At 49.0% G+C, this 26,826-nt stretch overlaps 1 protein-coding gene across 3 annotated transcripts in view; it reads right to left on the minus strand.

The window, feature by feature from the left end:
- Positions 1 to 26,826, minus strand: part of Egfr (epidermal growth factor receptor) — a 144,175-nt gene that overhangs the window by 58,305 nt on the left and 59,044 nt on the right. For 2 of the 3 annotated variants that reach the window (XR_013084997.1, XM_076808741.1), the window contains exon 1: positions 8,002 to 9,048. The exons of the other annotated variant lie outside the window; for it this stretch is intronic. The gene's annotated coding sequence lies outside the window, so the exon portion shown is untranslated. Of the gene's footprint in view, positions 1 to 8,001; positions 9,049 to 26,826 lie in introns of those variants that run through there. 3 annotated transcript variants of the gene reach the window in all.

A 26,826-nucleotide genomic window follows, 5' to 3' on the forward strand; every position in this document is an offset into this window, starting at 1 on the left:
AAAAGCGGCCGAGGTCCTGGCAAGGTCGGAGGATATTCTGCGTACCGAATGGTCCGTTTCTGGAAAGGCATGCAGCTCGCATATGTACAGGAGGAAAGGGGTCCGGGTTCTGTGCGAATTTCACGTTAGCTGGTTTCTTCTCGAGTTGCCTGGGAGTTGTTTCGTGCGCGGCTGTAGGATAAGAGGCTCGCCAGTTGAAAATGTCTAGAATCTTAATAACAGTTTGAATCCTCGCGATCTGGCATTACGCGCACCAAGTCCGGCATCATTACTTGCACCTACTAATTCAAACGAGCTACGCTTTCTATTCTCCTCGTACTTTCGACACAAACGTGAGCAACTCTTGGAGAAACTATTCCTATCACAGAGCACTTGAGTTCCTCTCAACTTCTCATTGCAGAATAAATCCACGTCTTCCTTGAACGTCTAAATACCTCTGAATCGCGAATCCATTATTATCGAACGAGGATGAAGCAGCGAAGGATGAATAAAAAGGTGAAGCGTCAGATGGACGAGTATTATCTCCTTTCCCTCGGCTGCCGCTCTAATGGAGCCGCATCAGCGGAAAAATACGCGGTCATAAGATTCTTCTGCAACCGGACTTGGGCGCTTAACTACGTGCCCGAAGGTTGGATGTGCCGGCGCGGTTGGGGTACGCGCATGAGCGCCTATACATCTCGTCGGAGGTTGAATTCTAGTCGTGGCGAGCCCTCGTAATCTTTAGCCCCCGAGGTCAGCACGAGCTCGTCCAGTACGACTGGAGATCCTCCGTAGATAGAGAAGCCCGCCTGAGAAACCCGTGTTGGTATGTACCTGGGTACACGATGCTACCCCTCTGTATTGGTAGATAGATACCTCGACAGAGACGGACCCGGACCCTCTCCGGAGGCTGCTCGCATATTATGCGGTCGAAGTCGTGCTCTGGCTAAAGACAAAGGGTTCCACGGATGCTGCGCCGAGATAGCAGTAGTCAGAGCACCCGGGTTCAAAGGTTCCAGCTTTCGGGCACCGTGCCTTGGAATTATAGATTTTTTCCTCGCTGCCCCTTTTAAACCTCACCTTTCAGGGATCGGCGATGGGGGGATAGACGAGTTGGATACATGCAGGATAAACGTAAGAGATTATTTATTGATCTCGCGGAGGTCTGAGAAGCGAAAGGAACGTTGGGTATCTGTTACAATTATCGTTATTCGTGGATATTCCAATTTAAACGTACGCTTTACTCGTTAGACTCTTTGTGGGTCGTTCAAGTAGCCAAGTTCTTAAATGTTTTAAGTCACGATCGAAGCCCCGTTGAATGCTGCGTGTTTGTTCCGAGCTTACGTCGAAGATTAACATTTAGATGCTGACGGTAGGTACACAGGTACCTACGTGTAGGAGCGTACGTTACGAGCAACGTCCGTGATAAGAGATAAGAGCGTTGTCCAACAGTGGCTCGTGAGTTTTACCAGGTGTAAGTGGAAACTAATAAAGCTGCTCTTATCTCCCCGATGGGCAACACGTTCGTCTTGAACGTTAACCGAGACGTCGCTCTTAGCAGAAGATCCCTGAACGCGAAAAATTGCGTAGTTTTAAATAGAAGCCTCCAACGTTCCTTCCCGATGACGCTACCTGCACATTACACCGTCGATTGCTTATTAAACCTCTTACCCTCGTCAAAGTATCCAAGCAACGTTCTTTACCGATTCCGCGACGATGATAATTAAGGACGGTATTGGCAATCGTTGAACTCCCTGCTTGTGAAACACTGCTCCCTTGCACGCAGCGTAACCGTGCAAGAAGCGGTGCGAGCGTTCTCCAGCCGCGAGAGGAGGACCAGGCCGCGGCGGCTCTCCGTTCGCGAGAATCGTAATCGCATTCCGCGAGTATCCCAGTCGAAATCAAGGAAGGCACAGCGAGAAAGCCACAGCTCGATTATCGCGCATGGATCTCGGCAGAAGACCGTCCCAGCATTGCCGCTGAATCGAAGATGCTCGTGATGCAATCGCGGATCTATGATCCTCGAGCTGGCTTCGACTCGCGGGAAATCTCAAGCACGAGTGTCCCGGGACACCGTCTACACTCCTCGCAGGATCGCGCCTCTCGTATGCATCCTGGAGCGTGCTGCACGCTATAGCGACCGTTCAAGCGCGACTTTAGCGTCGGTTTAACCTCATTCCTGCCGGTGACGTCACTCCCGCCTTTCCCTCGACTCTGGACCTTCCAGCATCTCCCGAGATGTGCAACTCGGCCGTCTATCGACTATTATAGGCAGACGATTATTCCCTCGAACCTTTCGACTCGTTTTTCCGTCCCGCGCGTAATTCGCTGGAAGCTTCCTGGCCGAGGAGCGCCGAGGAACGACCGGGCCCCATCGGGAATTCGGCGGGATACGCGGGCCAGGGTGCCGTTGTGAAAGCGAGTCGATTGTGAAATTTAACGGGGCTATGATTCGGCACGATTTTCAGGTAATGCGCGCTCGCTTTTTCCTTCGGTTACGCTCGTGCGAGGCTTCGGTCCGTTTTCATGCGCTCGCGGAGGACCGTTTTTTCTCTCTGACCTCCAAGAGTTTCTCTCGCCAGCGTGCGTTCCTTGTAACTCGTGACTGGCATCGAACTTTATTTGGCTCCGCGCGCGACGTGTCAGTCCTCTTTATGCAACGATCGAGGCCCCGAGTGTCAAAGCAATTTCGGTTAATCACGAACGCGGGGTTCGTTCGATCGTTTCGCGGTACGTCGCGCACGATACAAATCGCCCAACGGTTATAATAGTTTAGTTTCTTCGTCGACGATAATCCATACTCGGCGCCGCGAGATTGCTAATAATTGCGCTATCGTACAGTCATTCGGATAAATCACGGTGGAGATTAGCTCTAGGATGTCGCAACCCCGACGAACAATAACGGTTAACGGTGAAAAGTCACTGTGCGCTAAAAAAATTACGCAAATTATATGTCGCTTTCGCGCCGTTCAAACGAACCGCTGACAATTTCACAAATCTATGGCTGATCGAAGTTTCCAATGCCAATGGCCATTAGAAAACAGCTAATGGAGGAGTTAATAGTATCCTGAGCGATGGAGAGGATAACAATAAAACGTTACGCGCCGCCTTTGGAATTTATTGAGCAATCAACCGCTGTGAATCGATTTCAACTGTCTCCCACCTTACCTATCTTTCCGAGTACATATTATTGTCCCCTTAATTGATCGACTCTAGTTTCGGAGCTCCTTATGGGAAGTCTTTTTACGAGCTTTCAGGAACAATGCCTTTCGTGAAACTCCATTGCGATTGCGTAGATTCCATTAAAAAGAGGCAACAGGTACCAATTACAGGGAGATTATTATCTATGCCGGCTAATGGTTTCTGCTTTCAGAAACGCATCGTCACGAGAGGACGGCGGTGATCGTGGAGAGCGGAAAGTCGATGGGTCGTGAAGAAATTAACATTTCTTCTGAAGAGAGGCACAGCGCTTTTTTTCGACGTCCGTGTACGAAAATGGGGAGGATGCGCTGCTGTTTGTGTGCGCGCGCGTGCCTGTGTGCGCGTATTCTTTTCCTAAACTGAAGCAGGTGAGGCATCCCATAGAAAGGTATCCCATAGGGATCCGACGTCAATACCCTCTAACTAAGATGGCCCTTAAGGGTCTGCGCACGGGCTTTAAAGTGTCCCATCGGCGTTCCAAAAGCTACGGTGCCCGTTCGACTCTTCTACATTGTAACCGGGAAACCCGTGAGCCTTCGACCACTTGCTCCAAGTCCTCTTCACGGGGAAAATTATATTTTTAAAGGCGTCAGGAACCAGGTAAAAAAAGCCGCTTTCGCTTTAGGAAACGTTAAGGAGAAGAGAAGGAATTTACACCAAGTGCGTTTCCACCTTAATTTACTCTCTTATGTCCTAGCGCCCCGAAACGTACATAAATGGTTTCGAAGAGGTAGATTTGCTCGCTTATAATTAGTAGCTCGTTAAGTCGCGAGAAGGATGATACGTAATAGCAGAGGAATGCCACGGAATTACACCAATATCGTCGCTGCGGTAATATTTATTAAATCGTGATTTACCTAGTTCGCGCACAAGTGGCAGATCATTGAACTATTTCAGCCAGATTTTACGTGAAAGTTTCGACATTACCGCACCTACAAACTACAACGTTATATGGTACATTCTTATGCTCGCGGGTCCATTAGAAACTGGTCGATGTGACAAATTACGCGATATCAATGGGCCGAGGGATAGTGGAAATGGGCAGCGACTTTGCGCAATCTATTTATCACCGGCGTGAGTCGTGCCTTTCCAGAGAAAATAATGGCCCGCGGCGCGGCGAAACTGCGGCTAACAATGCGCGTTACATCGATTACTTTAACAATCGGTTTTCTTCAAGCCTCCGCGACGGAAACGTGCCGCGACGAGGAAAAAGCGGAAGAATTTCGTGTAGGCCGCCACGTGAAACGCGCGTCATCGGTATTCCGAGGTGTACACCCGTGGCAGCCACGGGAACCTCGATATTATCGGCATTCAAGAAGAACTTTTCCATAAATTCCGACGAAACGTCGGGGGCCCCCGGCTGCATTTTCAGCGACGCGTTTAATTCTATTCTAATCGTATGGATGACATTCTAATGCCATTCCTCGTGATCTTCTCCTTTTTCTCCTCAGCCGGAGCCACGAACGGATTAATGTTCTTTCTGTCTCAGAGTAGGCGCGTCCTTAGACGAGGCAGAACGCCATTTCTTTTTTTTCTTTTTACCTTCATCCCTCGGCCTGCCTCGACCGGGATACATGAACGCATCCTACATCATACACCGACCGAGTGCACGGCATCCATATGTACGCATAACCATAAGACGACATCCCAAACGTGGTATCGCGACGTCCGTACGATGTCGGGGAAGTCGAGGAGGCATCGTTACCGTCACGAACCTTCGCGCAACGGCCACCTAATCGGCTTCGTTTAGTGCATCTTAACAAATTATGCGGGAACTTGTCTGACTTTGTCTACGACGGAATGAATTTTTAATGGGTCGGACATGTAAATCCCCCGCTCCCCCCCCCCCCCGAAGGCCCTATTTCATGCTCTTCAAATGCAGCGGAATACATTTGCCTGTCTGAGGAACGAGGTGACTAGAAACTTTATGAGAATCGACAGGCCGGAGGCGCAGTATGCTGCCCGTTGAATCGGGGAACTGTAGTTTCCACGCATTATTAGAAACTATGCTAGACACAGGCTTCTTCCAAGGCATCGCGTAGGGGAGGCCGGGGCAGATTGTAACAAAAAAAGTTTACACAGTTTTTTCTCGAAAGTGTTTTCCTCAATCAGGAAATAATTTGCGTGAATTAGCACTTACATATGTGGTGAACTGATTGCGTGAAAGTACGTGACAAAATCTTGAACACTTAGACATTTTCATCTTAAACAAATCTGGACCTTTGTTACAATGTGCCCCAGTCCGGGGTAAATTGTAACACATCTGTTTTACTTATTTAAACACAAATATGAACACAAATAAACATTTCTAAAAAAAAATATAAATGGAAACACAGATCAGTATTAAACATTTTATATACACGAGTTAAACAATCGTTGCTTATTCATCTAATTCTATAAAAAATCTTCTTCGCTTTCTTTACTTTTGTCTTTATACTATTTTTTCTACTTTTTGGATTCTCGATTGTTCTGTTGTTCGTTTAGTTGTTCATCCTTTTCCGATGTGTCAGCAAATAGCTTGCTTTATCACCATTTAGAGCGAAATAAGTAGTAACGTGTTACAATTTACCCCGAGCTTGAATTTTTGCGTTTTATCTCAGCAAACGAGAAATTAAACGTCAAATTACTAAAATGCGTACACATTATAATAAACCAATGTGCACTGATTCGTTTGCGACAAAGAAGCGAAAATTCAAACGGTTTCTAATGACGGTTAATTGAAATAAAAGTGCTAAGACAACATTAACTTACGTGCTCTAAATACTAAAATTCTGGGCTATAATCACAAAATGAATACATAACGCTTGTTTGTGTCACTAAAATCGACGGTGCTAATATCGTGAAGCAGCTCTCGCATGCTGTGGCTTACCAGATTTGTCGTTCAAAAGATTTTACTTATGTTACAATTAACCCCGTGTTACAACCTACCCCGGTCTCCCCTACTTAATGTTGCCCAATGATATTAGAGAGCTGCTCAATGTTAGACTTTATGACAATTGACGCGCATATTCTACCCTGCCATACTATTACACGCGCAGCACGATATTCCTCATTTGAACATCCGTTATTTGAACACCCAGGTACCCAGGAGCTTGATATAGCGGTACCGGTGCCGGGCAAGTGGTAACGAGCGGCCGAAAGTGAGGATTGCTCCGTAAATTCGGGGCACGTAGCGACGAAACGGTCACCCCAAAGAGGACGAGCAACGACGGAGGGGTGGAAGGTGGACAGCCTACGTTTTCCCCACGGGCTGAAAGGTTTGAAAAGGTAAGCCACCTAATGGCCCCGAGTTGCAGTGGCAGATGTCACATGCCCTCCAGACCGATGTTTTTCAAACGGGCGTTTGCCGCCAACGCAAGCCGACGGCTTCTTACCCCGGCGTTCAAGTCCCCGGCAGTTACTAACGATCCCGCGAACATTAGGCACCGGAGGCCCCGAAGAGGCCGCGAAGGAGGAATTCCAGGCTTGTGCAATCCGCGTGCTCGAAGGCCTGGACATCGACGCGGAGTTTCTTTTCTGACGACCCAACGCGTGTGCAACGAGTCTGTGAAGCAATTGGAACGTGCCGAGAGGGGGAGGTGGAGCCGGGAAATCTGTTCGCCGACCGTCGAACCGCGTCTCGTCAGCTTTTCAGGGAACGGTCTCGAGATCCCGGACAGAAAATCCAACAGGACGTCCAACAATCGAGATAAATATGAAAATCGATACGACAGGGGAGGTAGGAGACCGAGCAACGCGCTCGTTAGATCGTGTTCACCGTTAGTTCCTAGATCCGATACACCTCTGGCAAGGTGATCGAATTGCGGCGCGACCGCGCCGCGAAATCGGAGTAAGGTCGGTCAAGTGCTAATTCGGATCGCGGGCTGCTCACGCGGAGACGCGCTTTTTCCTCCGCGCCGCGTCAAAATGATCTAGAGCGTTCGGTGGACGAAGGCGGTCCAGCAAAAACCCGTGTAGGTACATCTGGTCACGTAGTACCCGCGACAAGCTACAAATGATTCCGCGGATCTGTTTACGTTTGGAGGAGGGAAAGGGGAGAGAATTTATGGGAGGGACGTGCGTCGCGGCGCGTACGTGAAAGTCTAGGCTCGCGCGATTTCGTGGAAGAAACACGCCGGCGATGCCGTTCTCGGGGGCCCTATATAAATCTTTTGCCCTGAAAAGCGATGGTCGGTATGCCCCGGGGGTTTTTACAGAAAACGCGCGCGTTTCGGTGGCGGCGCGCAAAAGCGCGCGCTACGGACCACGTCGACGAGGATACTCGGAGGAGAGGGCCCCGTGTTGCACGAGGGAAGAATGTACGCAAGAAAGGTTAAGGCGTGTCGATCTACCGGGCCCAGAGCGGCCGTCCCCGACTCTCCACGCCGTTTCTCCAGAAACTTTCGCCGCGCTCTAGCTGCGACCTCAAGTCGCTGGATGTTAGAGAAGACTGCTAGAGTCCTCGGTGGAGAGAGTACGGTAGGGTATGGTCCACGGTAGCGTTGAACTTGAGGAGCATCGAGATATTAAGGAAATTTGAGTACTTCCTGTATGGGTACTGCAAATCGCGAAGAAATATCGCGATACCTCGTGGTTCACGTTTCACTGATTAGGAAATCGGTTCCAAGGTATGCTTCATTTCTGCTTCTTTAAATGTAGAGGTATTATCAGTTATTTCGTTCTCGTGACTTACGAAACTCGAATGTTTTTTCTTAGAAAACATTAATTAAATTTTGCAGGGTGTTGTTATAGTACCTAGCGTGGAGATTTCATGTCGACCAGCTGAAGTTGAAAACAACGGGGTGCTCGAACGTGAGAGGAAGAATGTGTAAAGACACTCACCGATCCAGGAGCGATTCGACCGACGAAATATCCAAGGCAAGGCATTCGACACGTTGCACGTTCAAAACTTCAAGGAAACGAACGTTCACTTTCAAAACAGGCGAGTGTGTCTCCGTGGAGTTTTCGTCGCCGCGTGCACCACACTCAGAACATTCGAGGCATTCGTCCGTTGAAACCCGTATTGCACTTTCACGTAAACGACTTGCTCCCCTGTGGGAAGGGCCGCGTGCACGTGGTTCCTGGATGCCCGGAGAGATCACGGGATTTCACCGGCGGTATTTACCGAGAGCGATGGTCGCTGGATCGTGCTGGACGATCAACGGCTTCAAGAGTCACGCGAGACGGTGGACACGCGCGACAGAAGGCGGCAGACGTCTTCAGACGGGCGCGTCCATGAGATCAACTGATCGCGATGCCACGCGAGATGGAGTTTACGCGGCTGATAAGAGGTGCACGCGCGCGCGCGCGCGTTATCACTGTCGAACGCGTTGACGGGGCACTTCGTGTCGGGCTGGCATCGCTTCCACGAACCCGTTTTCTCGGTCGTCTCGAGTTCCTGGCCGCGAGAGAGGAACGAATTCCTTCGTCGTTCCTTCGAGAGGGCACATAAAATCCCAAAGTTTATCGTCGCCGTTACCAAGCCAACCTGTTTCCACTGACAACAATACCGCGGGGTCCTTCGCGATCCTCCCTCTGTCAACGTGCCCGTGTGCTCCGCTTGCTCCGTTTACGCGCGACGAAGGCTGGAAAGTCTGAGATCGCAGCCACCCATCAGCGTGCCAAGCGTCCCGCCGTTCGAAAACGTCCAGCAGAACGGGTAACGGGGTGCGACAACGATATCGCGGCGGCACACAGCGTTGTTTCACGGATCACTCGCGGCTCCACGATAGTCCGCGGCCGAGAGGAAGAGCGCGCGCGCCCAACAACACACGAGAAAGGAAGAGGCGGCTTTCACGAGAATTCCTGCCGATCTTTCGAGGCCTCCTCTTCGGTCCGCGCGTCTCACCTTGCGGAGAGCGAGTCTCCAGGTCGGCCATGCAACGACGCACAGGTCCACGCTGGGCAGGAGTCTCTCCTTGCCTCTCCTGCACCTCCGGGCCTCTCCCTTTCCACCTTCTACCACCACCACCACCGCACTCGGTACCGCCACCACCAGCGTCGGCAAACGGAGTCGCCACCACCGGAGTGCCTCTCCACCTTCTCCTTCGCTACCTCTGTCAGACTTCCTCGCCTCTCTCGGAACCCCTCTCAACCGGCAACAAGACAACTCCTAGTCCCCCTATACCTCCCCGTACCTCCTCGCTCCCCTTGCCCGCCGCAGAGGCTCTCTCACCTTCCTCCTTCATCCACCTTCTCCAACTTCTCGTCCTTCTTCGGTGGATCACTCGGCTTCTCTACTTTGCTCCTCTAGCCAGGTAGAGAGCGGCCAGCTAGGTATACACTTCTCTCTACGGCCACGGGCCTTTTGTCGCTACGTGGAACGGCTCGGAGTGTGCGGATGCACGGCCACGCATGATCCCCCTCGGTCCTCTACACCTGAGGGTTGCGTATAGTGCATCTGGACGCGGAAAAAACATGTGTTCCACGAGCGTCCGCTCTGACGGAGGCTGGGACGCCGGCCAACTGATTTTACCAAATTGGAGCATTCGGTGGGTGGGCGTTGTGCCACGGCCGCGATTAACATTCCCGAGAGATGTCCAATAAAACGTTTCCAGGGAGGCTATTTGTTAGGGGTCAGATGGCGCAGAGAATTCTAACACGAAGCCACGACCTTGCCGAGGCGTGCTGCAGCTGCAGCTTAGGGTGGAAGAGAGGAAGCGATATCTTATCGAGCGTGGTACGTTGGCAAACGGGAATCTCACTCCGAATCCCGTGCAACGGTGAGGATTCTCAATTCCGCTGCACCAATTGAAGCGTTCGCTGTACGATTCGTAGGTATTCTTAATTCCTGAAACAGGTCGCTGTTGGGGGGAGCTAGGACCACTGCTCGCTGGCATAATCGGCGTGGAAATGTTCGCCGGTACTGTACCTACTTAGTCGAGCAGCGAGTGCCGCGCTCGCAAGAATGTGGAATCGCGTTACGTAAAAGCCACCTTCTTAGACAGGCGTGAAAATACATCGCGCGTTCGGTTTCTGAGAAGACTCCGTTGCTCGCAGCCGTTCCGCGGAAGCAGGCTTTTCAAAAATTACGATTGCACGCTGCCGAGGATTGCCATCGATCTTTCGCTTTTTCCGCGAACCACGCGAGACTGCCTTCACCATAAATATGAAATAACGTAAGCGCCCCGACAAAGAGCCCAGCGGCCGAGAGCGATTCTCCGGTGGAGGTTATGCCCCAAAGCGAGAACGTTCTTTGCTGGTAAATAGCGAAAAAAGCATACGGTTCCGTAGAACTAAAGGCCGTACTGGAATACCAGATCGACGCGAAAATAAGGACAGAGGTTTTCCTTTAAAAATGCGAATGTTAAATATGAATGACCGTGGCTCCGAGAAGAACGTAGCAGCAGATGAAGGTTACTACACGTCAAGCTTTTAGTCAACAGAATTCTGGTTTCTCGCAACATTATGAGCATTGCTTCCAGTACCTTTAATTATGCGAGCTGCAGGAATTCGAGGCTAGCGAAGAATCTCGATGGACATCGTATTTTGATAATATCGCAAAGATTACAGAAAAGTGAAATCAAGACGCCAGAGGTCCAGGCCTGCCCTTGTATCAATCATCTTCAGCCCTCGAGACTTTCTAACAATTGCGTGAGATTCTCTGGAGTGCCCAAGATACGCAACCCTGATGCACCTTTCCCCACGGAGTTCACAAGTGAACCGCGCAGAGGGGTGGCTTCTCGGTTTTAGCAGGTGCCTGTCGATGCTCCCTTTCTATCGTTTAATAGGACCTGAACCCTGAGAAACCACCCCGAAGCCGCCCTTGACATTTTTCGCTCGAACACTGACATAGTACCTGCATTGTTCCCCTCAAGTGGTTTGACTATTTCTACGGCATTGTTTGGCTACGGTCAACCCCTCGCCCCCACAAAAAGGTACCCCGTGGAGAAACATAGCCACGTTAACACGCGTAGCAACGCAGGAACAATGCTGCAAAAATTGCCGACCGAGAACGCCCCATCGAGATTCTATTTGTCATTGTTCGAAAGTCGGCTCATCGTCAGCCTTGCCTTCTTCCCGCTTCCTCGAAGGACGACGCTGAGCTGTTAGTTGGAGTGGACTTTGAAAAATCATCCAGAAGTGTTTGAGTTTGCAAAACAAAAAAGGTAACTTGTAATTAAGGGTAAGACGGAAGGACGAGTCACTATCATCCTTCTGAGGTATATAATTAATCCACAAAATTACCTTTTTAAAAGAAAGGTACAAAAAAGTCCACCAAGTATATGCGCGCCCACAGACGAACGAAAAGAAACTCGTAAATTTATTAGTGTGCTATATTTAGCTTTGCAAAATCAATGATATACAAAAATTGCGCGAATTATAACAATGGCTATTTATACAAACAAAAAATGTATTAAATAATATTAAGCAGATATATTTTTATTTTATACAAATAAATATTTCAATAGCGATAAATATTTTATTTAAAATACTTACGACTGAAGTCCATAATGGTACACTGTGAAACGCTGTTCGAAATTAGTTCAGGTTATTGGGACGTGAAATTGGAGCACTGGGAATTCCTAGCGATACGTGGGAGCTTTAAGGTTTCCACGCAGCCGGAAATGGCGATTCACTTTCCATGGTGACGGTAATTATGGGATGCACGGGTTGCTCCGTGACGATAATAACGATCGCACGAGTTGACCAGGAATCAGCAGGTGGTTTTATGCGCGCGTGGGCCTAAATTTAGCCGCGACATACTCTCCTCTCCTACTCTCTTTCTTCGACTCCCCCTCTGCCGTCGAATTTGTCTCTTTCTGTCGTCCGCCCTTCATCCTGCTCGCTATCTGCTCCTCACCCGTTGATTTCTCGATTCCACGCGTAAAGCAGTCCATTGAGGTGTGACTCGATCTAACGCTCGATGACGAAATTATGCGTCTTCAAGGGGCGCTTGAAAAATGGACGGCAATCGACCAGTAATTAGATGGAAAGTACCGCTCGAAGGAAGTGGGCCGTACGGTCTGGTCAAGCGACAATAATCGTGAACTAATTATGAAAGAATTTCATTCAGTTCGCTGTTGATGCAATGGTATCGAGTTGGTGCTGATTTCATAAATACTGATCGTGAAAAACGACGAGGCAAGCCTGAACGCAACAGTTCTACGCAGGGATGAAGAAACAGTTCTTGAGTACCTTTTTTTTTTAATTCTTAACGAGTACTATCATATCTAAAGTCCACTACAGTTTGCTATGAGATACATATATGTATACTTCAGCAGCTCGAAGGTCTAACGCTTTAAGATTCAACTGTAACCCCAAACTACCTTCACCCATCTTCCGTAGCTTCTTGCAACGAAACAACATCCCAGCATTGTCGAATCTCTGTTTCACAAGAATCCCCATCTCTTTCCAACCCGAACGCCGTCGACCTTAGCACTGCAGCACGCGTCAGCTCTTGGGGCTGCACGGGCAGATCGTTTGGAGGAATTCCAGACGTATCCTGGGCAGGAATCGCAGACAATAATTCCGATAACGTGGAGGACGTTGACGGCCATAAGGAAGCGCGAGATGAATCTCTATGGCGGCTGGCCAGACGTCATGCAGGACAGGGCCAAGCTCGTATCTCGCGCTTCGACGCGCGATTTACAGCTGGCGCGTTGCTTTATTCCCCAACCTGTTCTCCTCTCTGATGCTTCGTCGGAGGAACGCTCGACTCGCATTCCTGCTGCAACGCCGCGCGTTGCTATACGCGAATCAGATAAAAGTGGCACTGGAAAGTATATACTGTGGCCTCCACGAAGACTTTGAAGAATCGCCGTGGATCCAGGGGACACCGCGGCGCAGGAACGCGGGTGCTCTATGCCTGGTCGTGATTTTCAAAATGAGAGAAGGGTATTAAAGTGTCCTCCACCCCGATGCTCTCGATTGCACGAAGCTTCGACTACTACATCTGCACGAAGAAATGTTGGTTTCGTCAGATTTCTGTTAAATGGTCCTCTTGGCGGCTTCTTCTATCAAGATTCACGTATTTTCTCATCGTTAAACAGCATGGCGAGAGGGAACGAAAAGTGCCTAAACACCCTCGAGCCATCTCGCACCGCGACTCTCTCATCTGTGCAACTAACTCTCCCCACGGAGAGCCCGTGTTCCGAGTATACCACGGGCATAGAACACGTCGACTATAACGCTGGTCAGAAGAGAATACCGGTTCGGAAAGCGCAGTGGCGCCGCTACCCGAGGAATTCGCGTTTAGGAAAAAAATCGCGCCAACCGACAGGATTTGAATAAAGCTCGTGTCACGGAGCTTACTCGGCGACTCGTTGGCCGACGCGTTCCTTGAATTCCTCGACACGGGCTCGCGGATTATTGCGCGGAATCGTGTTTGCGACACCACCCCTTGCTGAATTTCTTTCCGAGCCGTCTTCATTCATTCACTGTAACGCTCACACACGTTTCGGCTTAATTACACCTGGTCTTTTGATCGAAGGATTTTAAAGATTTTCTGCTTTGCCGTTAAGCGAACGTTGAGGAGATGTTCGCGACCTAGCGGAAGCATCGACGAGTCGGGCGCACGGTTTGCGGGCAAAGATTGAGCGCCAGTTCCGAGAACTCGTTAATAATAATCCCAGGTGAAATTATTTATTTAGTCCATTTGCACGTTCGAGTCTGTCTCGGTACGTGACTCCAGCGGTAATGAATCCCTCGTATACGTCAGTGAGTTACAACGGCTCACGGGCCCCAGACCGAATATACCTCTACCTGGCTACAGGGCTGTGCAAAAGATGCGCCGTGAGGATAACACCGCCGAGTCTATCGTCCTTTTATTTTCTCCGCTCGCTCGTTCGTTCGTTCCACCCTCCTTTCCCGCCTTCCACGCTGAGAAGCGAGCTCGCGCGCGCGCGCGCGCCCGGGCTCACGCGCCTTCTTGTTCTTCCTCTCCTGTCTATACACCCTTTGTCCGCAGCTTCGTATTTTACTTTCGTGCTAGCAGCAGGAGCCATTGTTCAACGCGTAGAAAATCGAACGAGCGTCCCCGCTGCTCGACCATCTTTTGCAAAAATCACCGTCTGGCGACGGACTTTCCATTTCCTGCGAGACTGCCAACGTTCCTTGTTAAGGGGTTGAAGCAGGGGATTCGCGGTTCTAGTTGAAGTGGGTTTGTTACGAGCACGGTAAGGGATGAATATTCTTGCTCCTTGTAGGGTTACTGGTACGGTAGAAATAATGATGCGATTGGTGGTAAATAATAGGATAAACGTTACAGTAGTTGATCATCTAAGAGGTTCAGTTTAGGTAAAAGCTACGGAATAAGTAACTTGAATTTTATAAATGAAATTTTGTTATACCAGGCGAAAAGAAAAGTATCGAAGATGATTATAACACCAAAGAAACTTTGAAGAAATCAGTAGTTTCAATGTTATGCTATTATAAAAAAACATAATTCAAAAGTATAATTATTTACCGGTCGGGGCATAGTTGTTGACCGGTCTAGGTACAGTTGTTGACCACTTACTGAATATAAAAGAAAATGGCACATTTTTTACTGTAAAATCATTTTTATTAAATCCAACTCTCACCATCACTTTCTGACGATCTCACGGCGGAATGCTTGTACTGAAATCATCGATTCTTGGTTGAAACGAAAGGTAGAACTGTCTTTTCTGATCAAAGTGCATCATTGACGCGAAAGCGCGCGTGTTCATTAGACTATGGCGGCACAAATTTGAAGTGGTCAACTACTGTACCCTGGGCAATAACTGTATCGTTTACCTATAACTGTTTATCGAAAGCTCGTTGTGGTTCTGTCGCTTGTTCTCGCGAGACTAACTGCCCAGGCCACGCTTAGCCCCTCCGCGTCAGTCTCGAAAGGCTCTTCGCTAGGGCAAGGAAACGTCGCGATTTGCGACGCGTTCCGTTCGCTATACTTCTGTTATGAAGCGATATATTCCCCGCCAGTTTTAAACTCGATATAGCGTCTGAATGTATACAACAGGTTGTATTAGAAACGAAGAGAGACATGTATGGATAATCAAGGGTGTTTAAAGGCAAGTCGAGTAGTTGTCGACACTCGAAGCTCGCCGGAAAGAAGAGCTTGTGGCCTGACAAATCCTCATTTGCTCGTCCTCGGCCATCAGCCTCCCACGATTCGTCCCACGGTTGCCAATATTTGCGGAAACGAAAAGGAATGGTAAACACGAGGGCTGTCTCGCCTTTCTCCCGGTGCAGCGTCGAGGCAAAAAGGGTAAATGAGTTACGCCCCGAAGAACTGCACCGACTTGGGCACGATTCATTAGCTGACAGAGGTTTTAATTGCGAGGCCAGGCTTTTTAACCGACGATGTTTGCTTGAAAACCCTGCTTTGTCGAGCTTTCGCGAAGACACAATTACCCCGTTGCTCGTGCCACCGGGCGAATAATGTTCTCGAAGCTAGATTCGAGATTTGTGCATGACAACGACTATTACGGAAGCCCCGTGACTAATCGGCGCACAATTTGCAGCAGCATTAGATACGAGAGGATTAGACGCGCAGTTTAGGAATGTGGACGTAGCTGGGGGACAGGTAAGAAGCGCGACTCCTTTCAATTACGCCGACGGAATCGACATTCCGCGAACGGGCTTCAGCAATATCCCCGCGCGGCAGATTAAAAATTACGTGGAACTTGAGTGAGCCGACCGATAATAGCTGGCATTCCTCTTAAAATCCCGCGGCTCTTTCGTCCGTCGTAAAGACGGCAAAAAGCGACGGCCAGGGTATACTGCGCGATATAACGCCGGGCTTTTAACTAGTTCCCGTTGACACGTGTCAATAAACATTCTACGTTATTGAACGCTGATAGAGCGATTTCTCGGAGGCAACGATTTCTCGAAATATAAATTAGATTGGCGCACATGCAACGTCGTTTTTCCATGCAAGACCAAACGCGCGTAAATTCCTGAAAACTTGCGCTGCTACATCGAAATAGCCTCCGAGCGGTTTTTTTACACTTTCTTCAATGATCCAGCAACTATTTCAATTTCTACAATTTAACGCCGACTAATTGTAAGTTCCAAAGTCAAAGAATTTTTAGAATTTCATTCTTTAAGCACCTGTATGTACTATAAAAAATGAATCCAAGTCACTGATGACGTTAAAAGTAGCTCGAATTATGTAGACACTAATGCCGAATTGCGAATTACTTGTAAACGTAAGGTATTGATAAGGCGGGCTTTGAAATTTATCGGGGCAGTAACAATCAGCGGGTAACGGCAAGGTAATTTAATGGAAGGCATGGAATAATAACGAAACGCACGGGAATACGGTTGATTCGATGTGTTTTTTCGGGTCCCCCTCGCGGTTGGTGCGTTCCGCTGCGGGCCTGTCTTCGATCTCGATCGTTTTTTCATCGATCCGGCCAATTTCTTGACACATGTTCGGCCGTGCAACGTTGAATCACGGGGAGCAGCTTTTTATGGGAAAGCAGCGAGGGCAGTTTAAAAGTCAGCGAGCTAGCTACTTTCACCCGATCCGCGTTGAAAAACAGCCGGGGCCGGGATTTTTTTGGGAATTAACCGGAGCAAAAGTCAGCATACGTCTGGAGATTACGACGTGCGGTGAGTGAAATCCGCGCGGGATCAAAACATTAGCCTTTCTTCTGCTCCCTCGAAGTCGCGCAAGAACCGAATCGCGGAATAACAAGTTGGTACACCTGCCATCCGAACCAGGAATTCGTGTAATTTTTTACCCGTCCACCTCGTCTGGCCACCGTACCTCTCTCGTCTATTAAATCCATCACACACGACTCACTTCCCTCATCGCCTTAAGAGTCACCCTCTCCTCTCTTTCCCTCTATCTACCCCATCCTCCTCTCGACTCCTTCGTTCTGCTCCTTTTTTCCTCGAAATAAAAAATTCATTCGAGTCCCGCGGACGAGGCACGCCGCACTTCCCAGCCGTCCCCGTACCAACGCGACTGGAAAGCGACACGAACGGGCAGCTCTCTGGACGCGGTGCTTTCCAAGTTTCCGCATCGGCGACTCTCCTCCAACTCGCTGACTTTTCGGGGACGTCACTCGAAATCCCCAAGGAGCCCCGGCACTTTGTAGTGACGAAGAGAGGCACGGAGGGTACATCACCTTCGCGTGTTTACCTCTTGCGGCAACCGGTTCCGTCTTCCCTCTGCGCACCTTCGCGGACGGCTATCGTCGTCTCCCTCCCATCGGGGCCGCTTACCTGTGTTCAACCTCACGTAGAACGTACCACCGCCCATCTCCTTTCCTCCTACACCTTTCCAGGTCTCTCCTCCTCGCTTCCAGGTCTCCGCTTCCTCGCCGTTCGTTCCACGGAGGATCCATCCTCGGTCTTTGTCGATCCCGCCTGTCTCGTTCTCCTCTCGGCACCGCGGTATTCAAATGACCTCGGATGATGGATATGCCCGTCTCTCTCAGCTCGCCGGTAATTGCGGCTATTTCTGTCCTTATTTTTGCCCGCGGTGCGTATGGCTCCGGCCGTGCACGGACCTATGCGCACGCATGCAAGCACGCACGCACTCACGGGTCGGCTCCTTTCTTCCCTGTCCGCGTGCCCCTTCTCGCTTTTTCCCCCTTTGCCTGGCCCGTACGGCGCGATACGTGCCTCGGTACCCCGTGGCTCTTATCTGCGGGAATTTCGTAAGGAGCGCGCGGATAAATTGCGCGGGAACCGAGCCGGCGAATGCCTGGCTGCCTCGCCTCGAACCTCTTCTCCCGCTCCTACCGCAGCACCGGAGGTGCCAAGGTACCGAGAACTTCAACCTGCCGATTATCTCGCCGACCTGGGAGGGCACGGCGCCCTCGAAAATGGAGCTCGGGCATCCACAGGCCTCTGGATCTCGGCGGGGCCGAGAGTAAACGATACTCGTTGCCCTCCAACTCTGGCGACTCCGATTCGGCTGGTATCGTTCGGTTCTCCTGGGATACAGCGTATAATGCGGGCTTTCTGCGAACACCGATGACGCAACACTGCCCGTTGCTGGAAGCTTAGGATCAAGGCCCCGATAAGAGGAACAGCGATCAAGCGAATTAACGTAATAATAGTACAATTACGCTAATTAGATTCCTCCAGCTGAACGCGGAAGATCCTTGATGAAATATCGGGACTGCCGACTTTTTCGTTCGACGACCTCGAGCGAGATTAATCCCTTCTCCCTAAGTAGATTGCAGTAAAGTATCCCTCGTTCTACTTAAGTATATCCATTTAAAGATCTGTGCTATTAGACCTTTTACTTACAGGTACTAACAAGGGAAGTTCGGTTACCCGAACAATATGATTTTCTTAAAGGTGCGCAGATTTATGGAGGACCTCGATAGAAGTGTCAGGCAATTTTTCAGGGTGAAAACATCCCTTCTAAGTCCGCAGAATTATTTAACGTATCGTCCTCCTCGGACGTTGTTGCGCATTGAAAGCGCAGCAGCGCGAACCCTTATTGACTCGTCGCTGGACAAAAAGCATCGCGTTGCCCTCCGCGTTTTCTCTCGCCGTTTCCATATTAATCATTCGCGGGACTCTAATCGGCCGTGGTTTCTTGCTTACCGCGGATAATTAATGTTTTCGCGCGCAGGCGTTACGCAAGCGAGCGCGCGCGCTCCGCCGCGATATTTCCAGCGATTCGGGAGAGGACGAGAAATCGCGCAAGAAGCTCCATAAATTGCAATGCGCGAACGGGGGGAGTATCTCGTTACATAAATAATCAATTAGGCGAGCGGAGTTGCTGAGACGATATCATAATCGTCGATCAATCTCCAGCACAGAAACGCCTGGATCCGCTGGAAAATTTACGAACAACGTGGGACCCCCGAGACCATAACTGTGGGCTTCTTGCGTTCCGCGTCCTCGTGCATCGTCGCCGGCGAGGGGGAGAGCAGGAAACGGAGCCACCGCGAAGACGAAAGTTCAATTATCCTACGATCTCTGGATGCAAATGCTACGCGTTGCTCGTTTAACCTTTCCGCCGCGGAGAATCGAGAATATTATCAGGCTCCACCGGCGCCGATATCGTCAAGCTCTATCGCCGCCTCCACTTCCCGATTGCATTCTCACGCCGTGGATATTGCGAGAGAGTTCGCGTATACCGCGGATAGTATCGTCCTCTCCTCTCGGATCTTTTTCACTCGCGCGCTCGTGCTGCACACCGCGCCGCGCCGGGGCTATCTCACGAAGAAATTCTTTCACCCAGCCACAATTCGCAATTACCAACGTGCGCGCGAAACCGTCTGGGAACTCCAGCGAAGAGAATTTGCGAGAAATATCCTCGGTTAAACTGGTTTCGGTGAAACGAGGATTCAGAAGCGAGCCCCTCGCAGAAGTGAGTTGCGAGTCACGCGACTGGGGAGATAAATTATTGCCGAGGAAATGGATATAACTGGCCGTGCTTGTCAGTAACTGGATACTCCTACGATATGGTACCGAAAGAATGTCGAGAGCCAAGAGAAGAAATCGCGTAAAAGTATCCAATAGGACTGTAATCGAGTAATGTCTGATGTTAATCAAAAATCCAAGGGAAATGATTGGAGAAAGGCTCGATCGAGAATTCCTTTACTGCTTCACCGACCTCGTGTTGCGTCCCGGGTGAAAAAGTACAGCATCACTTGCAGAACGACCTGTACACGCGCACGAACGTGCACGGGTAGCTACGGGGCAAACAGCAATCATATCCATAAAGTACCCGTGATCCCTTCGTGCCACAGCCTCGCATGCTGAATAACAGCAACTATTAATGGCCTGTCGGTCATTGCAATCTGTCAGTCGAGCGCACGGTCGTATAAGTGCTTGCAGGTAACCTTGGCGGATGAAACTATCGGCTAGCACGTGCACCTCTGCCTCTCCTGCATGCAGCAGTGAATACGTTAGCCAAGGGGTTCGGCTAACTCGAAATTAAAGGGAAGCACATTCTTCTTTTAGCCTCTAAAGCGCATCAGCCAGGGACTCTGAACACACTGATATAGAATATCCGTGTTTATCACCCGAGGCCTTCACAGAGACACAATAACCCCTTGCTTAACAGAGATAAATGTTACTTGCCGCATACGATTTCCTTTGAGAAAATTCTTGTAGTGCGATTTCCCAATCTTTGCGGGATATTTGGAATAGATAATTTCTTGTTAATTCGAAGGAACAGTGCTAACTGTGATGGATCCCCGCGATGGGAGCAGCAGCACAAGCCCCAACGAATCAGTTTTATGCGAGGAACCGCTGACTCAACTCTCCGGGGAGAGGTGTCTCCGAGTGTCTAGCCGAGTTCGCCCACATAAGACCCGGTTCTGCGACTGCTGCTTAGGCGTACAATTGCCCGGGAACGCGCCAGAACGATCGACGATTAGGCAATACTCGCCATTTTATAATTGTTCCCTCGGCATGTGCAGGCTGTTTCCATCGACGTGGCCTGCAGTTTCGACACACGGGCTGGCTGATACTGTAACCTACGTCTGGCGCGATTAGTTCTCGCCGAAGAACGGAATATTGATGCGAGATTCCGCTCCAGGGAGCCCGCAGCGCTCGAGAGCTCCCACCGCCTAGGATCGATTTTGGTTGGATCGAATCGGTGTTCAAACCGCGTTGAAAGGCAAGCATCGAGTGGCCAGCACACTTTATGGCGGTGGAAGCTGGAGCGCAACGGCAAACAGCTCGTGTGTCGTTACGCGTGCGATTAATTTTAATCGCGCGTGTGAGTGGTTCCGCGACGAGTGTGCAGCTCGATGTTTCTTAGTGCTGATCGAATTTCACGCTCACGCGAGTATCTTGGCGTACCCTCGGTGGTAACTAGCGATTCCGCGTGCCCGTTTGTTGTTGCAGGACTTAGCAAACGTTTCAAAACTGAAACGAAGCACAGCTGTTGCATCAAACAATACACGCTGGTTCTCCTGTTTCGATTCGCCGAAATTTCGACGTCCTGTACAAACCTTTTCTAAATCATAGTTTCCACGTCATCTACGTAACCGCGATAAAGCAATACGTGTGCTCCGCATCGTCGTAATTCATCGCTACTTCGACGTCTGGATTCAACGTTTCAGCGAGTCTTATAAGGAGTTTCGTCGCAAACAGTCCGTCTTAAGGGGTTATGCCTAGTTAGCTGGCGAAAAAGAACGCGATTCTCGAGAATTTTTTGTGGAATATCAATCGAAAGGTTTTTCGAAAAATTGATTTGAAACCACCATTTTTCGATGTCTGAAATGTCGAATGTCTGTTCGTTTTCCGTTAATTACAAATAGAGTTCTGGTTAAAATATAAAATCCTTCGTTCATCTACTGAATTCAAGCATATATTTACAGAATCTTTTTGAACTTTTAATTTTAGAAGATCCCGCTCACAGAAATCATGCTCACCGTACAGCGCCATTTCTCGAAACAGCTTCCGCGAGAATGGCTGCAATTCGTTAATTTTTCAATGTTTTTCTACTACAAAAATTACCGAGAGTTGCTGCACATATGTACTTTTAAAATGCCCGAATAGTTGTAAAAAAATATACAGTAGATATTCCACAAAAAATTCCCGAAAACCGCGTTCTTTTTCGCCAGCTAGCTAGGCATAACCCTCTAATTCATCAGCCCTCCGTTATTCCCGCCTCAAATATCATTTCCCAAGCTCCAAACTTTTGCACGCAAGGGAAAAGCAGACTCAACAGGGAATCGGGGACAACAGTAGTAAGGATAGCGATAATCTGAGCTTGTGTAGCTCCCAAGGAGAAACGTCTGGCTAGGGATGACTCGTAAAGATCCAACCTCTCGGAACGAGACCGGCGACACCATAAAGCAGAGGATACCGATATCGTCCGGTTGGCGTTTACGTTTTCTACATTCCTGTACGTTGCGGAGGCTCAAGTATGCGCGCCTCCACCGCGTAGGGCGTTCGTGGTGTGTACACACGCTCGGCCAAATATATATGGGGAACGATAGGTGATATAAAGCGGTAATGTCGCGAGTACCGTGAAACATAGCTGATTGGGCCGGTTTCAGCCGCGCCTTATCGCTGCCCGTGCTCGACATACATCCACCGTGCAACACCCTGACGCCGCGGCATAGGTGTGCACCGTCGTTCCACGAGGCTACGTTCCCCTGCGTTCATGCGAACCCGCGGAGAGAATTAAGTTCACGTCCCCCCGACCGTGTCGGTCCGAACGTCGTGTACGTTCTATCGTCCCCCTTTCCATCTGCTTAGGAGACGCGACTGGCCTGCAGCCGATGTCATCGAGGCGTTAGATCCGTAGCCGGTATATCTTGCGCGCGTTATCGGGAGCACGGCGTGTCATGGGCTTACATAAAAGAGACGGCTGACGGTATTACGTACGCCTGGCCTCTGCACGGCCATGCAATTGTCTTGGTTGCGTGTGGCTGACACTGTCCCAGACGCGTTTTCATTTGATCATGTGTTTTTCGTTCGATGGGGACCCTTGGGAAGGAAGCGGGAGGCTCTTGAAGAGGTAAGAATGCTTTGAAAGTGATGCACTTCGGTTAGAGAGGCTCCGTCGACGCTCCTGCGCATTTGGATAATGTAAAATCATTTTACTGCTTGCTCTGTCGAGTTTATTGATCTCCGTCATATTTATACCATCGGGTAAAGATTGAAACGGCAAAGAACTCCAATTCCCTGTTTCCGTCTATTGTGTTCTCGCGAGTCTTGTTTCACATAAAACATTTTCGCCTGCGCCGCGCAGCGGTGCTCGCGGACGTGTGTTTATTCGTACAGTAGTTTAGCACGTTATTGTCGGTCTCCAAACGCAATCGGAAAATAACTGTACGGAGGTAACGAAGCTGTCGGCCCCGTGATAGGCAGCGCGTGGGCGTCCGTTCCTTTCCAATAATGTTTTACGCCCGTGCGATTAACTTTTAGCAATGCCGCGCTTTCTAAAATCGTTTCCAGACTGTATCATCTCCTTCTTGAGCCAATACAGAAATTTCAGAAGCAGCGAAGAAGAGACGACGGTCGTGTTATTCGCAATTTTAAAAATTCAAACCACAATGGAGGAATACATGGAGAACGTCGAAGAGGTGCCTCTGAACCTAAGACATCGGGACGAGACGCAAAGCGTGTCGAGCTTTCTTTACCCTGATGTCCGGCACACATCAATATTTAACCGCGATAAAACTCGTCGCCAAGATAATGCGTACGCCGTACCCTCCTTTAATCGCAGATGCACAGAACCAAGGCCCTTCTGAGCTATCTCGTGTTCATCTAACATCGGCACCGATTCAGTTGAACCCTTTCGCATGCAGACGCGCGACTCCTGTTGCAGCGAAGTGCATCCAGTTCTGATGCAACCGCGGAAGCCTCGCCTATCAGGACGTCGCTATTATTCCAGTTCTCGAAATGTCAAGGTGACGAAATCGTGAGAAGACGAGTCTGGCCCTATGAACCTGGCCGCCCACGCGATCTCGCTCACCAAGGAATGGATAAATCGGCGATCGGCGCGCGATTTGCGCCGCCGTTCCCGGGAATAATGCGTCGCAGTACACCTGGCGATAAAGCATCTGTGTGTGTAATTCGATTATCTGCCACGGTTATTGCATTCGTATCGAACAACGAACCAATCGGCTATGGGGGCCACCGTGGTCCTTATCTGGCCCGTTATCGATGTTTCCAACCGTATGTTCAACTCAAATATTGCGAATCGCTCAGCCGATAGCGAGCTTCGTTTACTCTCGTACGCGGCGTAAATCGCTCCAACGTGTTTCCGTGCTCCTGTAAACAAGATCTAGTGAGGTATTACGCGAATCGGCCGCGTATAGTGCCCTGGGATTACGACCAACGTTCGCCGTGGGTCCTTGGGATCGAGCCGAGCTCACCGAGACTCGGATACGATTCGGGGAACGTAATGGTAGATGTTAGAGGCCTATTGGATCAAGAAATACAAGTCTAACTGTGCATGGTACTCTGATAAGTCCATTCTTGCTCCGGTCAAGTGTTAATATTAATATGTGCCGGGATATTACTAACTCTATATCCGAGTGGAACGTTATACCTTCGACTTCTCCGTTTACTTTGGAGGCTTTACTTCTGAGGCTCTCGGTTATCAGTGTCTCGGGGAGATCCCACGTGATCCGAGAAAATATTTTGTAAGTGGAAGGTCTACGAGCGATACGATTCGTGTTTTTATCTACGATCGCGTGTATGGAGCAATCGAAAGTCGAATTAACCTTTGGAGCTGGTATATTTAAGTGGTTACAATTACATTAGACTTTCTATATATAGAGCTTCTCTGCTTACGAAACTCGCAAAGTAAGTTGTTATCGAAATACTAGTTACTCTATTTGAACAAGTCTCCAGTCGACTCTCGGAATTCGGTGCCCAACAGCTGTTTGCTTCTGCCGCTAATTCGAAGTCCACACTCTTCAGCGCGCAGGTATCGAGAACCCACTTTAAGCATACCTCGTTCCCCCGAGATACAGCTGTAACCGTGGCGTCTCAGATTATCAACTTCGCCTAAATAAAGTCAGTGAGCTCTACATTTCACTGACACGAATCTTTCAAACGATCTTCGTTTGCGAAGATACTTCACATATTCTTTTCAAAAAAAAAAAAAAATGAATCCTACAAGAACAATGAAGCTGATCCTCCGCGTTATCCCAATCTTCTCCACCTCTGAGCTTGACGCTTCAGAGGAGACTGCGAGGGCAGTTCCTCTGCGTATGAAAAGGAGCGTGGAAAGGCGGGCAGCATAGGCGAGCCGTACGTAATTTAAAAAAGAGAAATTACGAGCGTAGCGCCGCTCGTAACCCCCCGAGGCCTGGAATGTCAACGGTAACTACCGTCGTACGTAGGAATAATATCGACTTCTTTACGGGTCGTTGTAACAGTACAAAGGCCCCGTGGTTTGCTCCCCCCGCCGTGAATCGCCAGGAGAATGTTGGGGCCCGACCAGTCCTGCATATATCTACGCACCGCGCCAGATGGAGAAAACAAATAGTGTGATCGCTTAACTGTTGCTGTCTAAAGTGACTTTCGTCGGGGCACGGCCGAGTCACGTGTTCAAATATTGTGTAAGGGGGTTTTGTTCGCGGAACGGGGCCACGGACAAGTTACGAGGGTGCCGGGGGATGTGTAGCGATTTGAAATCGTGAGATGGTCGTTTTTGGAGCGGCCCGCGAGACGCGTCTGCTCCTTTCTTTATTGTCATGTCGTTGCTACGTGTTTTCGTGCACGAGGGTTAGCTAGAGTTCCGGACGCCTGTCGATTTACTTCGCTGCAAAGCTATCGCGTAAGGGATGTTCTTCGGTGACCATTTTGGAGCAGGGCACGAGGAATCGCGAGTTCTGTTATAGCCACTCCGTAAAATGACATAAAACTCGTGTCGCACTTATAAAACCCTACGGTTATGTAATCCCGGTCCTGGCGTACGTGATTGTATAATTTATGCGAGAGGGCGCGCAAGAAGCGTGCTTCGCGGTGCCGATGTTTACGGCGGACCTCTACCAGCTGACCAACATTTATTCATTGAAATATTTCGTCGTGGGGTTTGTTTTAACGAGGCGTACTCGACGTTTTGTTTACAGCTTGTTAAGCTCCGATAATGGCGATTACGGTGCACGTGGTGGTGAAAAAGCGCATACGAAGCATGGTTGCACACCGTCACGCGATTACTACACCGTGAGCGATACGTGAGACTCATGAAAACATAACGTTAGCTCATTCATGGCTTTCGTTGAATTCACAGCCCAAACAGTCGAATGTGTGCTCGCCATTCATCGCGCCAGTTCGATTTCGTCTTACGATTTCTTTCATTTGTAAACCGACCGGTGAACTATTCGTAAACAGAATATTCGATCTTGCCCGTGCAGGCAAATAACGAATCCCTTCGAAGCTTTTAAACACGCAATTTGGTGTTTTGACGTGGAAGAAACAACCTTGGAATAGCTTTGCTTGAGAGATTGATATTCAGGGGTCGAATGAAACTGTTAATATTTTCAATTAATTATGAAATAACTGTAATTTTATGACGATTATCTTTTCTGTTCCGAGAAAAATTCTTATAAAATGCAGCGTATTAACTGAAACTTTTATTCCATACATTTTTGTGTAAATCAGAAACTTTCATTTTCTTGAAAGTAAAGTTCTAGTTAAACAGGAACATTTATTATACTATGAAAAAGTAAAAGTTGTGACAAGCAGATTTCCTGGAAATGTTGTGAAGTACCTAGATAAATCTGAAGTTGAAACCTCGGTGAATATAATTGTATAAAAATCACAATTTGCTTTCACTTCTATACATATATATCCTGCTTTCAATTCCTTAAATAATAGTAATTAAAGAATATTCCTAACTTCTATATTTCACCCTTAAATATCTGTTCAAAAGTATACGATCCTCGAGAACTCGTATTAATCGAACATAAAATAACTGTTAAAACTCTGACAAGAAATTTTGAAAGTTTACTCCACTTCAAAATAAACATCTAGCAAGACTAATAATTGAAGAAATTCTTTCTTTCCACATTTGTTCCCCCACCGAAGAAGACAACTTCGATCGCCCTCGCTACCATCGGGGAATAATTATATATTTGCCTCTGCGAAACAATAATATCTCTAATTGAGCGACTCAAAGTGAAGAATACAGTAGCCATTGAATACTAATTTGCATGATTGCATCAGTCTCGCATTATTATCCTATCGAGTTACAAATCCCCGTGTAGCACAGCCGACTTGAACCGTGCGGGATAGGGGATTCATGGCCGGCCATTAAAATTGCAAATTACGTACAAGGGTGTTGACAGAGCG

The sequence above is a fragment of the Andrena cerasifolii genome, chromosome 3 (assembly GCF_050908995.1).
Source record: "Andrena cerasifolii isolate SP2316 chromosome 3, iyAndCera1_principal, whole genome shotgun sequence".
Lineage (NCBI taxonomy): Eukaryota > Metazoa > Arthropoda > Insecta > Hymenoptera > Andrenidae > Andrena > Andrena cerasifolii.